Source organism: Chlamydotis macqueenii, chromosome 1, assembly GCF_036417535.1.
Source record: "Chlamydotis macqueenii isolate bChlMac1 chromosome 1, bChlMac1.mat, whole genome shotgun sequence".
Taxonomy (NCBI): Eukaryota; Metazoa; Chordata; class Aves; order Otidiformes; family Otididae; genus Chlamydotis; species Chlamydotis macqueenii.
The window spans coordinates 179,773,843-179,786,404 of NC_141556.1; the positions used below are offsets into that span (position 1 = coordinate 179,773,843).

General features: G+C 34.7%; 1 protein-coding gene across 2 annotated transcripts in view; it reads right to left on the bottom strand.

Annotated features, from left to right (window-relative positions):
- Positions 1 to 12,562, bottom strand: part of PCDH17 (protocadherin 17) — a 91,442-nt gene that overhangs the window by 13,126 nt on the left and 65,754 nt on the right. The window lies entirely within an intron of this gene.

Here is a 12,562-nt window from a genome sequence, read left to right on the forward strand (position 1 = left end):
TAGAATTTGCATGATATTTACATTCTTTTTTACTGACTTTATTGTAAGCTAGTCATAATTATAATATCAATAATTTCCATATCTTAGTTGTAATATTTAGTAAATACTAACACTCCATTGCACTGGCAATGTTTAGAAATTCAGTCATTAACCAGGCCCATTGTGCAGCATCCTATACAAATATCAATAGATTTTACAGTTAGAGACAAGAGGTAAAAAGTGATTATGACTAACAAAAGTAATGAATGGGAAGGAAAGACAACATTAATGAAAATATAATCATGCTGTTGACATTTCTTGAAAATACCAATATAAAAGCTCCATAATTTAAAGAAGCTATCCCCATCTGTCACACCGTCAAGCCACCAACGATTAGCTATATATTACACCACTGAGCCTCCCTCACTGGTTGCCAATTATCACAGTATACAGATCTTTCATTAGAAGGAACCAAGCTTTTTGCTTTGTAATCTTGCCTCAAGTTTGAATATGCCAGCTTATTTACAGACATTGACTGATGAGGATGCCACTGAGGAGAGAGACATGACAAGCTTCTGAAGAAATCTGTTTTCTGTGTCCTTTTCATGTCTCTGTTTACATCCTGACTATATGTAGACTCTCTTGAATGGAAGTTTGTCAGGTTTTGTGAAGAACAATTTTGTCCAAACTAGAATCAAAGCAGTAAACCTTTTCAAATGTTATCTGTTTTCCTTTATAAAGTCTCACAAAAAATGTCTAAAGGCTATATGGATGATGAACCATTCAAAATCTGCCCACTTAGGTGAAAGAGAGTAGTTTCTTTCACATTCCTGCCAATGTGCCTGGATTTACATTCAAAATCTCCTTTACCAGATATAATGAGGCTGTGTCTGTTTTATACTGATAGATGGAAAAGCCCACCGGGTATCATTCTCTGCTTCAAAAGGTTGATGTTGTATATGGGTCATATACTTTGGACTTCATAGGAAGTACAATATGTCTGACAGAACAGAAGGAAGAATGCTTTTCATGATGCTGCTCTCAGAAAAACCCTTAAGTTGCCCAAGCATCTTAAGGAACTCTCACTTGGACATACAGATACAGAAATATCTTCTTAGGAAAAAAAGCCATTATTTAAGAGTTTCATATAGAGTCTTCCCTATGCTATAATAAGTAGCATATTCATTATTGTTTGATTACATGGTGCCCTAGACTATTGTTTAGTAGATTGGTGGTGATGTGTTTTATTACCACATTCAAAAGAGATTTGCAGAATGGGATTACCTTTATCCCAATTTATGAAGTACCCACATTCTCTTAGGAATTCAAGTTTCATAATGCTATCCTACTTAGCTTTCTCCCTGGATAATGCTCCAATTAGATCAGTCAGAAAGAATAATTAAGGATGCCTTTTAGTAACCTGACTCTTTAAATATAACTAGTTTGGCAAAAAAAAAAAAAAAAGAAAAGAAAAGAATTGTACATTTAAACAGGTTAAATACCATATTTTCAGGTTTTCCATGACCTGTAAATGAATTCTGAAAGACACTTACTGAAGATGACTTTGGAATATTCACATCTTCTTGTCCCCAGATCATTCATCAAGAACCTTAAGTTCCACATCACTTTCTTATATTTCAAGGATCAAGGAGATTATAGATATTAACAATACTAATACAGAAAAACTCTCCTGCTAGTTAGTTTCATTTGCAGCAGCTGAGTTGCTCAGCTGAGAGTCAGCTTTTTACTTGTCATCTTTGCATTTGTTATAGCTTCAACTCTTTCCTTGATGTCAGAGTACTGTGACAAAATATATCTCATAAGAAAAACTGGTCATTTGTGAACTATCTCCAAAGATTATGTCATTATGTGTTCATTGCTGCCACTAATATCTTCACTTTTTAAATTTCCTAACAGAAGCTATTTTTCTGATCTCTAGCAACCCCTCATCTGAGCCATGTTCTTACAAAAAAAAAAAAGTGTATTTTAATCCTGGAGAGAGACTTAAAGGCTAGTTACAATCATCACCACCAAGTAAGATACAGTCAGGTTAATTTCTCTTAGCTGTGCCCTCAGCTCACTTATCTGAGCACCCTGCAAAGGAAATCCAACAGTGAGGCATTAGATAAGTTAAACACTCTTCTGGTAAAGCAAGTAAAAGATGCAGCTGCTACCTTTAAAGCTGCTGACGGATTCAGAATATGTCAGTCAGTGTCAATCTGTTGAGTTCCTTTAAGAAAACCTTTACTCTGTAGAGATGATGAAGCTACTACACCCCTAGAAATGGGGCAGACATGCTATAAAATGCCATAAAACTTCTTCTAGGCATGGGTCATGATCAACTTTTTCAGGGTATTTAAGGAGACCTTTTCACTTACTGGAATTAATCAATATAATATTTACTTGATTTACAGTTTCATGTATGCTTTCAACCATTATTTGATTTTAATGGGTCTCTCTCCTCTCAGCTTTTTTTTTTGTTCTATTGGAAAGGAAAGGCAGGAGACCAGTACAGTTATTATTGGCTTGAATTGTTAGTATCACAGATAATGGGAAGCAGAGAAAACTGAGCCCCAATATCTACTGCATGTTTTTTTCAAAAACAGCCTCCGAGCTTCCTAATAAAAACGTTGCTGTTTTTCTTTGAAAAAAAAGAATTGCTTTAATTCCCAAAGAGACAGAAATTGTGTGTGAAGCACCATACCTGAAAGCAGTCTGACCTTGAGCAAATTCTGTAAAGAATTAAGGTAAGAAAAAATTGTCTTATGGAAAAGAAAAAAAAAAACAAACAACTTTTTTTTTTTTAATCCACTTGTTATGGCACATGCATGGTATGAATCTCACTCCTCAGGTATCTAAGAAGCAGTTTAGCACAGCTCTAAACTTATTTATAAGCTCTCAAGTGACTCTCTGCAGCTATAGCTGAAGATGGATACAAGGCAGCTAATTTGCTACCACCAAGGGAAAATGTTATAACATAAAAACATTCCCTCCCTTAGCTTCAAAACTGCCAAGTGCCTAGGGAGCCCGACTATTTGTCGAGTTGATACTACGCATATGCTTCCTCTGTAACTGTTACATGCGTACATCTGGCATCTGTCTCCATATTAAACAGACTTAATTGTCCCTAGTATTACTATGTAAAAACCCTCTAACCTAGATGGTTAATGCAAAAGAAATAAATGAAAGGATATATGTGATTTTGTAGAATTATTTTTGCATTATTGGCAAGATATGCAAAGAGCTCTGCACTACAGCTATTGGTGAAATATTTTTGCTCTGCCTTCTGAATAATTTTAAACAGAGATTTTACTCTTTTCTTAGCATGACAGTTGGTACTTTGTACAGACTCTTAATCAAATGGGGTTGTTTGAGCTGGAATTCCTTTTTCCATTTTTTCTCCTTTTTTTCCCCCGCCCCCCTCCTTTCTTGACTGTTGATCCTCTCTCTTTTGTCCACACCATACTTCAGAGATTTAATAATTTGCCAGATAGCTGGACCAATTCTGAAGATACGTAATTTCTTCTTTTTTTTAGGTGAAATTAGGAGGACTCTACATGTTAGTACATTATTCAGCTCACTGTTGCCAGCAAAGTTAAGATTCAGGCAAAGCACTGGATTTCAGATTTCAATATATTTTGAAAAGATCAAAGAGCATGGCAAATCCTGTTCTCTGATTAGGCAGACCACGCACAAAAGTAATACTCCAAAAGATGGAGGTAGCTGCATAGAACTAATACTAAACTGAAGGCCTTTTGAAGTTATTTTAACCTTTGTGTCAATGTTCATCTCAAAATACCCATCAAAGTAAAAAAAAAATCCTTCTAATTGGGAAAACATACAGAAATGAGTTCTTCCTGTAAAGTAAGATTACAAAATGCTGATGATTTGACATCTGACATAATTTATGACAGCAAAAATAAAATATGCTAAAGGTGCTTCTTTTACTAAGATTTATTTCTTTAAGCAAGACTATAAACCATATTCTTTCTTAAGGCAACTGTACCTGCCTAAGTCTGTTTAGGATTCAAGGAAAAGATATTCCTACAACTGAGGTCTTCTGAAAAGCCCAATTTCCTCCTAACATGTACACTAAATCCTAGTCAGCAGGAAGACAGGACATAGTTTTTTCACCTCTCCTGTTTAAGCTTTAGTATCATGTAACAGGGAAGCAAATCAGAGAGCGGTCTTCCATCTAATCTGCTATTTCAGGGAGAGTTCTTGTCAATCAAGGGACTGAAAAAAACCCACAGGAAGCAGACTCAGATGCTGAATATTAGTTTCATCAGATGCCTAACAGCAGCTTTAAGAGACAGAATAATCTCATTCAAGAAACAGGCACATAATCTAATTTCTGGCAATTAAAATTAGGCTAGAATTCTTATGCTGTCTCTAGAGGAAATGGAGAAGGATGGATCAAAGAGTCATTCAATACGCCAGTGATAGCCTCCAGACCTAAAACACTTCCCAGATAAGCCTGCCTATCTGTGCTGAATGTGCATGGAGTTGATGGCCTGAAGTTATCTACCTCTATTTTATTTATTTTATTTTATTTTATTTTATTTTATTTTATTTTATTTTATTTTATTTTATTTTATTTTTTTATTTCCAGAAATTTAGTAAGAGAAATCCAGATCAGCTGATCAACTATACTTTGTCTACAGAGCAAGTTGGCACATTAGGTATGACCAGGACATCCTCTCAACTCTTGCTGGAATTGAGAGTCAGAGGCAGATGAGAGACAACATTCTTCTCACTAACTCCTCTGTCCAGCCATACCTTGCTTTTGCAGCCCAGGCTCTGTTGGCTCACAGATCTAGCTGAATCCTAAACACAGCAGAGTACTGGACACCTTGCAAAGATGCTAAATTCAAATTTTCCCTTTTATCTACAGTTCACACCTATAGATCTTCTGGAAGTATTACCAAAGCATACATTTAGCTTTTGCTTAACTATGTAATTAAAAGGAAGGGAGCTTCACGAATCATAGCCCATACTTATACTTTCATGCCGACCTACCTGTCCTGAGAGTACAGAATTGCTAATCTTGGATTTTGGAGTTGGACTTTTAGTTATCTGAGATGCCCAAATGCAAATCATAGCATGTCACTTCTCTCCTTTCCAAGGACAAAATCAAATGTATCAGTATAGAGCAGCATACCTGGAATTCCCACCAGTCACAGATTCCATTCTCATAAATAATTCTAATCTCAATTTTTTTTTTAATTTAAAGGTTGAGGAGGACTAAGCTTTTCCATTCATTAAGTCTATGGCTTTCAAATATCAGATCAAATATTCCTTCTTTAAATAAATTCTCTATTTAAATTTGGCATGTGGTTTTTAATTCAATTATGTTGAATCAGTATTTCTCACAGAGTCAAACTGGGACAATAAACAAGGATCCTCATACTGTCAACAACTTTGTTCATAAAACATCAGTCACAATCCTCTGAAAAGCTGACACACTTATTTAGCATCTAATTTTTCTTTAAATGTGATTAAGTGGAAAACAAGTGATGGTAGTCCTGTAGAGTGCATTATCAAATGTTCCCATGATATTTATATCCCATGAACAGTTTGCCACATCCACATTTAGCCACTACAGCCTACTGGTCTGCATGATATACAAATAAATTCTGTCATAGACTGATGTTACAAACTTCTTCCAACATTTTAATCTGCAGTTCATTGCACCTGCGTAACTTCGAGAAGTATTTCAGAGCCATACTGGACAGAGTAGTAAGGCTAATATTCACAACACATATTGGGGTAGATATTTCCAGTTTGAGTATGCTTTTTGGTTTTTTTGGTAGAAAAAAAAGCTAAGGTCTATAAAAGGGAAAATGATCATAAGAAGAATTCTATTCAAAAATATAAAACTAGCACAGAAAAATAAAGGGCAATTCTTTAATAGGTTAACCACTCTGAATAAAAAAAAAAAAGTAAGTAATAATATAAGTCTGATTTCAAGTCAGAAAACAGAAGAAGAAATCATACATTAAATCTAAATGTTTACGTAAAAAAGTTTTCCCTAAAGTTTCCTAAGATTAACTAATTAGAAATTAATTTGTTTGCAATCTTTCTTTGAGAAAATCCGATCTAAAGTAATATATTTATTTTGCTTACTGTGAGAATCTGTTTTATAAAACAATCAGCACGTTATCCTTGAATATAATTGCCTATTTAATTTCAAACAGGAAATCAAAGTGGAGTAAAACTACAGAATAAAGCATTTCACACAGAGAGGGATTGGCATATTTCTGTCACTTTTAATTTTCTACCTTTGGAGAGGAAAATACAGCATTTTCTATAAGTTTTCAGTGTCACTATGATGACACATGCGTCCTTGACGACATGGATGAATACATCTAAAATTCAAATCTTCCTTCTAGCAAAATTGTAATCCTGTACAGAAGGTCAATGACAATCTGCCTATTAAGGCCAACTGTTTGTAAGTACTAAGCAGCATTTTCTTGTTAGGATTTTTCTCTCTACTTTGCTATCTGATTTCTGCAGGGACATGTTTAGTTATTTACCACACTAAATCCTGTTGTTCATCTTTTGCGTCTAACATATTCTTTGTTCATTTCCTAGAGGCAGACAAACAGAACTGGCATTATTGTTAGCATTCTCCAAAGACACAGTCAATGCAGATCTAGCTAATCCCCTCCTACTTATTATTCAGCAATCAGTGTCTGCCAATAGGACTTAGGAATCCCAAAAGAGAATGTGTAAAGGGAAGGGTTAAATTCAGCTTCTTTAATGACATTCTCTGTTCCTGGGATCATTCATCATATTAATCGAATCTGTTCCACGGAGGGACCTAAGGCTGCCAATTAAATTAAATTAAACTAGATGGACAGCCATCCAAGTGAATGAGATCGCTGTCATGATTCAAAGCGACTTTATTAATGGTGAGAAGCTATGTTGGTACAGATAGTTCTTTTAACTTGCTCTGAAGGCCCACACATTCCTTGCTGAAAGTTGTGTTTGGGAGGTATCACCTCTAGAGCTAAGCTCCCTGAGAAGTGATCATATTAAGGGAAACCTGCTGGGGTACTTGATTTAACATTAAAGTGAATTTATCAGCTACTCTCAACTTTTTGAGAGACTAATTGAATTATCAAAGGCTGCAATGTGAAATGTAAAGCCTTCTGAGAACAGATCTGTAATATAGATAAAATCCTTAACTTGTGCCATGTAGTTATCTTAAAATGTAGTAATAGCCTGGGTACTAAAACACACCTGAATTTAGGATTTCTTTTGCCTGTTTAAAGCCTCTCTCTACCCACCAAAATTACGGGAAATGGCCAGTGTTTAGGACAGGAAAAAGACAAAATTACTTTAAAACATCTTATTTATTCTGTGTCCTCCTTCAATGTCTTCAGGTGTGCTCGGTGCTCACTTGGTTAAGTTCTATCAAATTTGCTATTCAACTGTTTACAGTATATATTTTAATCTTTCACTTTCTGTAGTCCTTCAGAACGAATTCCTCTCATTTTCAGTGAGATCATATGTGATTAAAATCTGACAGGAATGCATTACCTTCCTCAACTAGGGCATATAACAGTGACACTTGGTTACACAGAAAAGCTGCTAGTAGTGCAGACATCAATTTCACCTGTGAAAAATTCAACCTTGCCCAAAATTTTACAAGATAATTATCTGATAATTTATTTTTACTTTTTTAATTATGTCTCTTTGATGTACATATAAGTTTGGCATTGTAGAACACATCCCAGCAAAAGAGATGAGTAGTTTGGGGATGGGTGAGTCTGGCAAGGTTACAGGACAAAGGCAATTGATTGTATCACACTGACACTTTGTCAGTGATCACGTTCATGTACATATATTAACACAAACATTCACAAGAATATTGTTGAATATATATTATAGAGACAAAAATGTGTCTACAAAACATCTTTTCATACATTTGTCTCACAAATGCATGAAAATTACATAATTGCCTTATTATTAATTATGAAAAGAATTATAAGAGTAAAAAAAAAGCCATGTTAAAATGCAAAGTATGAGAGTAAAGGTCGCAACATTCACATGACAGAAAAAAAAAGATACAAGACTAGCTTTGACCCTGTAAACCTCCTGTGCTTCAATGAAATGCAGTGACAACAGGCTGGAGGTGTTCACTGCAAGAAGAGGTGAAAAGAGGTGACTGTAAGAAGTGTGAAGACAAGTCTATGTCCATAATGCATTCATCCCAGAGTGCAAGAACATCTGTTAAAATGCTTTTTCTTAACAAGCAGCTTTAGAGATACTTGAGTAAAAGCAGGTAAAGAATCACAAATAGAGAATAATTTCACAAGATGCTACAAGATATTAGAAAGAACATAAACTGTTATCTTGTTCTATCATAGAAGTGCATCCTATCCCATGAATACAACTGGTGATAACTGTGAGTAATTAAGAATTCTACCAAGAACCACCTGCTTATCTCTCATGCACACAGCAAAATCCATAGCATTCTCAAAACATGCTGGTGGTGTTTGTATTTTCCTTTTTTTGTATGGAGACCTCCCAGAGCCATTCAGAATCCATTGCTCAGTGAAGTGAACCTGGGAGTAGATCAGGAGAAGCTGAGGAGCTACTAGTTTTCTCTAATTTATTCTTCTAAATAGAAATTATCTGCTTAAAGAATGGAAAGAAAAAGACAACTCCCCTTGCATTAAATGCATGTATACTCTTTCAGTATTTGCAAATCAAATGTCTTGCCAGTCTCAAGAGCCTTAGAAGCCAGATTGCTTCTCCCTGATTTTTGGAGTGTCATCTCAATGATAATTCCATCTTCTGACTTTCCATCTGCCACCAAAGGGAATTTAAACTTTTTCAAAACTCCAAATAGTTTTGCATGTCCACTGGCCTTCCATCATCTTTGTTCCACTAATATTCCTGGTCATGACAGTTTTGTCCTCGATCTTCTCCAAAGGGCTATTAGTCTCCCTATGCTTAATTCTGTTCACTAGACCTATTTCTGTTGTTCTGTCTACAAAGATAACATGCTGACAATAACACAGTTCCATGAATAGCTGAACTGACTTTTTTTCTACAATTTTTTTTTTGTATTACTATTAACTAATGTGTCTTGGAAGGCATAGTCTGCTTGAAGGGTTCTCAGTAACTGAGGCATTGTTAATGACTTTCTTCCATCAGGAGTCTTCAATGTCTAATAATCTGTGACCTCAGTTTTTCACTTACATTGGGTGCTTATGTGGTCTATCACAGCTATTTATATCCACAAAACTTGTGGAACCTTATTTCTGATGTCTATGTCCTTGGATTAGATACTAGTTCAGAAGTTACAGGCAATCAGGGAAACAGGCAGATATAGACTGCAATTTCCTGGAGAAAGAGAATTCTAAAAAAAAAAAAAAAAAGATTTTTTTTTTTCCATAACTGTTGTTGAAAGACTGATGTCCCTACGCAGGACTTTTTTTTTTCCTTGAATATCTGTAAAGCACCTAGGAGATCATGAATGCTACCATAAACTACTTTTTGGCTAGGTTGTTCAAATATCACTTTCTAGTCAAATTAATGTAAAATATGTCAAAATGGCTTCTCGTTGAGAGGCAAATCAATCTGATTAAAAAGACTCATTAATGTATCCGAACTGATCCTGATGCTGATCTAATTCAGACACTTCCACTCCGCATGCAGTACTACTTTGTGCAGGTCACACAGATAGGTATGTACTTTTACATCTAATTAAGGAATGTATGTGGGACATAGCCCCAGATTCTGACACTTGTGTGCCTCCAAGGAAGGAGTCCATATGGCAGTTAGACACCAGTTAGGTGTCTAACTTCCATTATAGTACATGGAGACCTACTTAAGAGAGTCAACAAAATGTGTACCCTAATGTAGATATTTACAGTTGAGCTGAATCCCATTGCTAATTAACTGTATGAATGTAGACCAAAATTGCACTCCAAATGTCTAAATATAGATGTAGGTTACCATCTTTAGGCAGAAATATTTGAAAATACTTGGTTGCCTACCCTAAATACAGCATTATTAGTCTTCTATAATGAGACACTTTGCACAGAATCTTGGCAGTGATTATGAGCAGAGCTGCAGAACTGACATCTAATTGGTTTCTTTTTTGTTTCCGTGTTAGGAAAGGACTATTTTGATTAATCAGTCTTGCTACAAAAAAAAAAAAAAGTGCTATTTCTTTCACAGCAGTTTTCAAAAAGCTGTTTTGAAATTTCTTGGAAGACAAGCTCCAGCTTGTTTTGCCCAGCTGTGTTACATCACACAACAACACACTCACACATGATTAATGAAAACCGTAACATCCTACACCAGTCAAGAAAAGAACTAATTTAAGTTAACTTGCTTCCTACTCCTTCCATAAGATCTCCTAGTGGTACTTTAAAATACTTAGCAGATTAGCTTCTTAAACTTTGAGCAAAGGACAAGAAAGGAGAATTTCAAGAGATAATAGAACAAAATTAACCATAGAAGGGCAACATACTTATATCAGATCAAAAATATAAATATTAGGGAGTGAAAAAAAAGCAAAAAGCTGAGGCAATACTTCTGCTGAGAACTGTTTCTCTAAATCATAATTATGAGTTTAGCATGCACTATATTGTAAACACTCAGCCCACAATAAATACCACTTACTTGTATACAGTTTGAAGTAGCATCCAAGATTAAGTCACACAAGAAAGGGAAGTTTATGAGTATAAACTTTCAGGTCAACAAACTTTAAACCTAGAAAGCTTAACCATGCCATTTTCTACAAGAGCAGAAAAAACCCCAAACCCTTTTAAAACCTAACACTCATCAATAGATCATTCTGAAGAATTTAACGCACAAACAAAACTTTACAAGTATTCATCTAACACATCTTGGCAAATATGCAGGGAATGTCTAACATATATCCGCTCTGTTTGAAGGCAAAATCCTATTAAAATCAAAATAAAATAAAAATAAAATCAGTGATTGTAAAAAAATCCAGTCTACCTTTTAAAATAGCTTCTTTTCTTCATTAAGTCACAAATCCCTTAAAACCTAACTTTTAGCTTTTTTTAGTGGTTGTGGTTAAGCTCAGCTGTATTAGATATGGCTTTGTTTTTTTTTTTCTTTGCTTTTTTTTTCCGCTTTAGCCCAGTATTAATCAAAATTGGAAAAAAAAAATGTTAGGTAACACAGAAGAAGCTTGGTGGGGTTTGTTTTTTTTTCCAGTAAGCTCTAAATCAGGATGCATTTCAGCACAACATTTTTACTTGAAGATTGTTTTACCAGTATTGCTTCTGTTATAAATTTGTAACAAAGATACGTAACTGTAGCCAGTTCCATAATCTAAAATTAACAGTTAATTTTTGCTATGAGGCAAAAAAGAAATGTAAGGAATTTTAAAAGATGTCCAGAACTGGACTGTAGCTAAGCTCTACCTTAAGTTGTTCCATGCCTCCAGAGTTTTATACAAAAAGAGGTGACCTGAAATGAAGAGTGGGACTTTTTATCCTACACATATCCAGCGGATCTCCATTTAGAAATATATATGTATATCTGTAGTGATGAACAGAAGAAGGACTTTCTGAAAAGTATATTTGCTTTCATGGAATATAAACTATTGCCAAATAAGTGAAAAGCAATATATTATTTAATTATTTTATTTTATTTTTTTAAATTTTTCAGTCTTTTGTTTCTTATCTTGTTTTTTTTTTGTTTATCTGTTCATGTTTCTTTTTCTCTGCTCCCCCTTCAAAACACTTAATACAATGCTCTTTTGATACTTGACATATGGTTTTCTGAAGTGTCCACAATTTTCCTTTTCCATTGAATAAAAATATCCAGAATTAAAAATAAGCCACAGAATTAATCTCCAAAGCTGAGAATGATTATCACCTTTGGTTATTTTAATTTGCATATTGTAATCAGTTCTATTTTTTCCTCGTGAAGTACAGATTTAACAAAGTCATAATTGTATAATGACTGCAGTTACATGACACCAAGTGAGACATGGAGTCAGTCACACGCACTCACCCAGGCAAAAAAAAAAAAAAGCAGAAATAGTATTACAAGCTTTGTATTTTTGGTCAGGTATAGAAATTCTAATAATATGGACAGGCAGATTGTAAATTAAAAACTTTTTCATTCTCAGCTGAAATTTGTGTCTTGCAGTGAAGCAGGTAATAATAAGACACAGTATTTAATGCTTTAGCAAAAACTGCCTTTTCAATAAATTTACACTTGGCAGTAATGAGCTATATTGTATGGTGTTTAATCTGCTCTAAAAAATTGGAAGAAATTCTTTTGCCCAGGTCTCAGGTATTAAGTCCGTACATTTTTTATGTTGACAGTTCAGCTTCAGGCTATAAAATAGAAGAACCTGTTCTACATCTACTGTTTAAAATAAGAGCAGAAAAACTAAACCTCCATCAATCTACTGTCTTCGTTTTATGGCTTATCTGTGGAAAAAAATGAATCGTAAGAAAGATTTGTTCTGATTCCACAGACAGCTTCATCAACCTGCTGGTACCCATGAACCATGCTTTCCTTAGACACTGGTGGTAACGGTGCAGTTGCAGTATTAAACTTACTAGAACATTGAGCT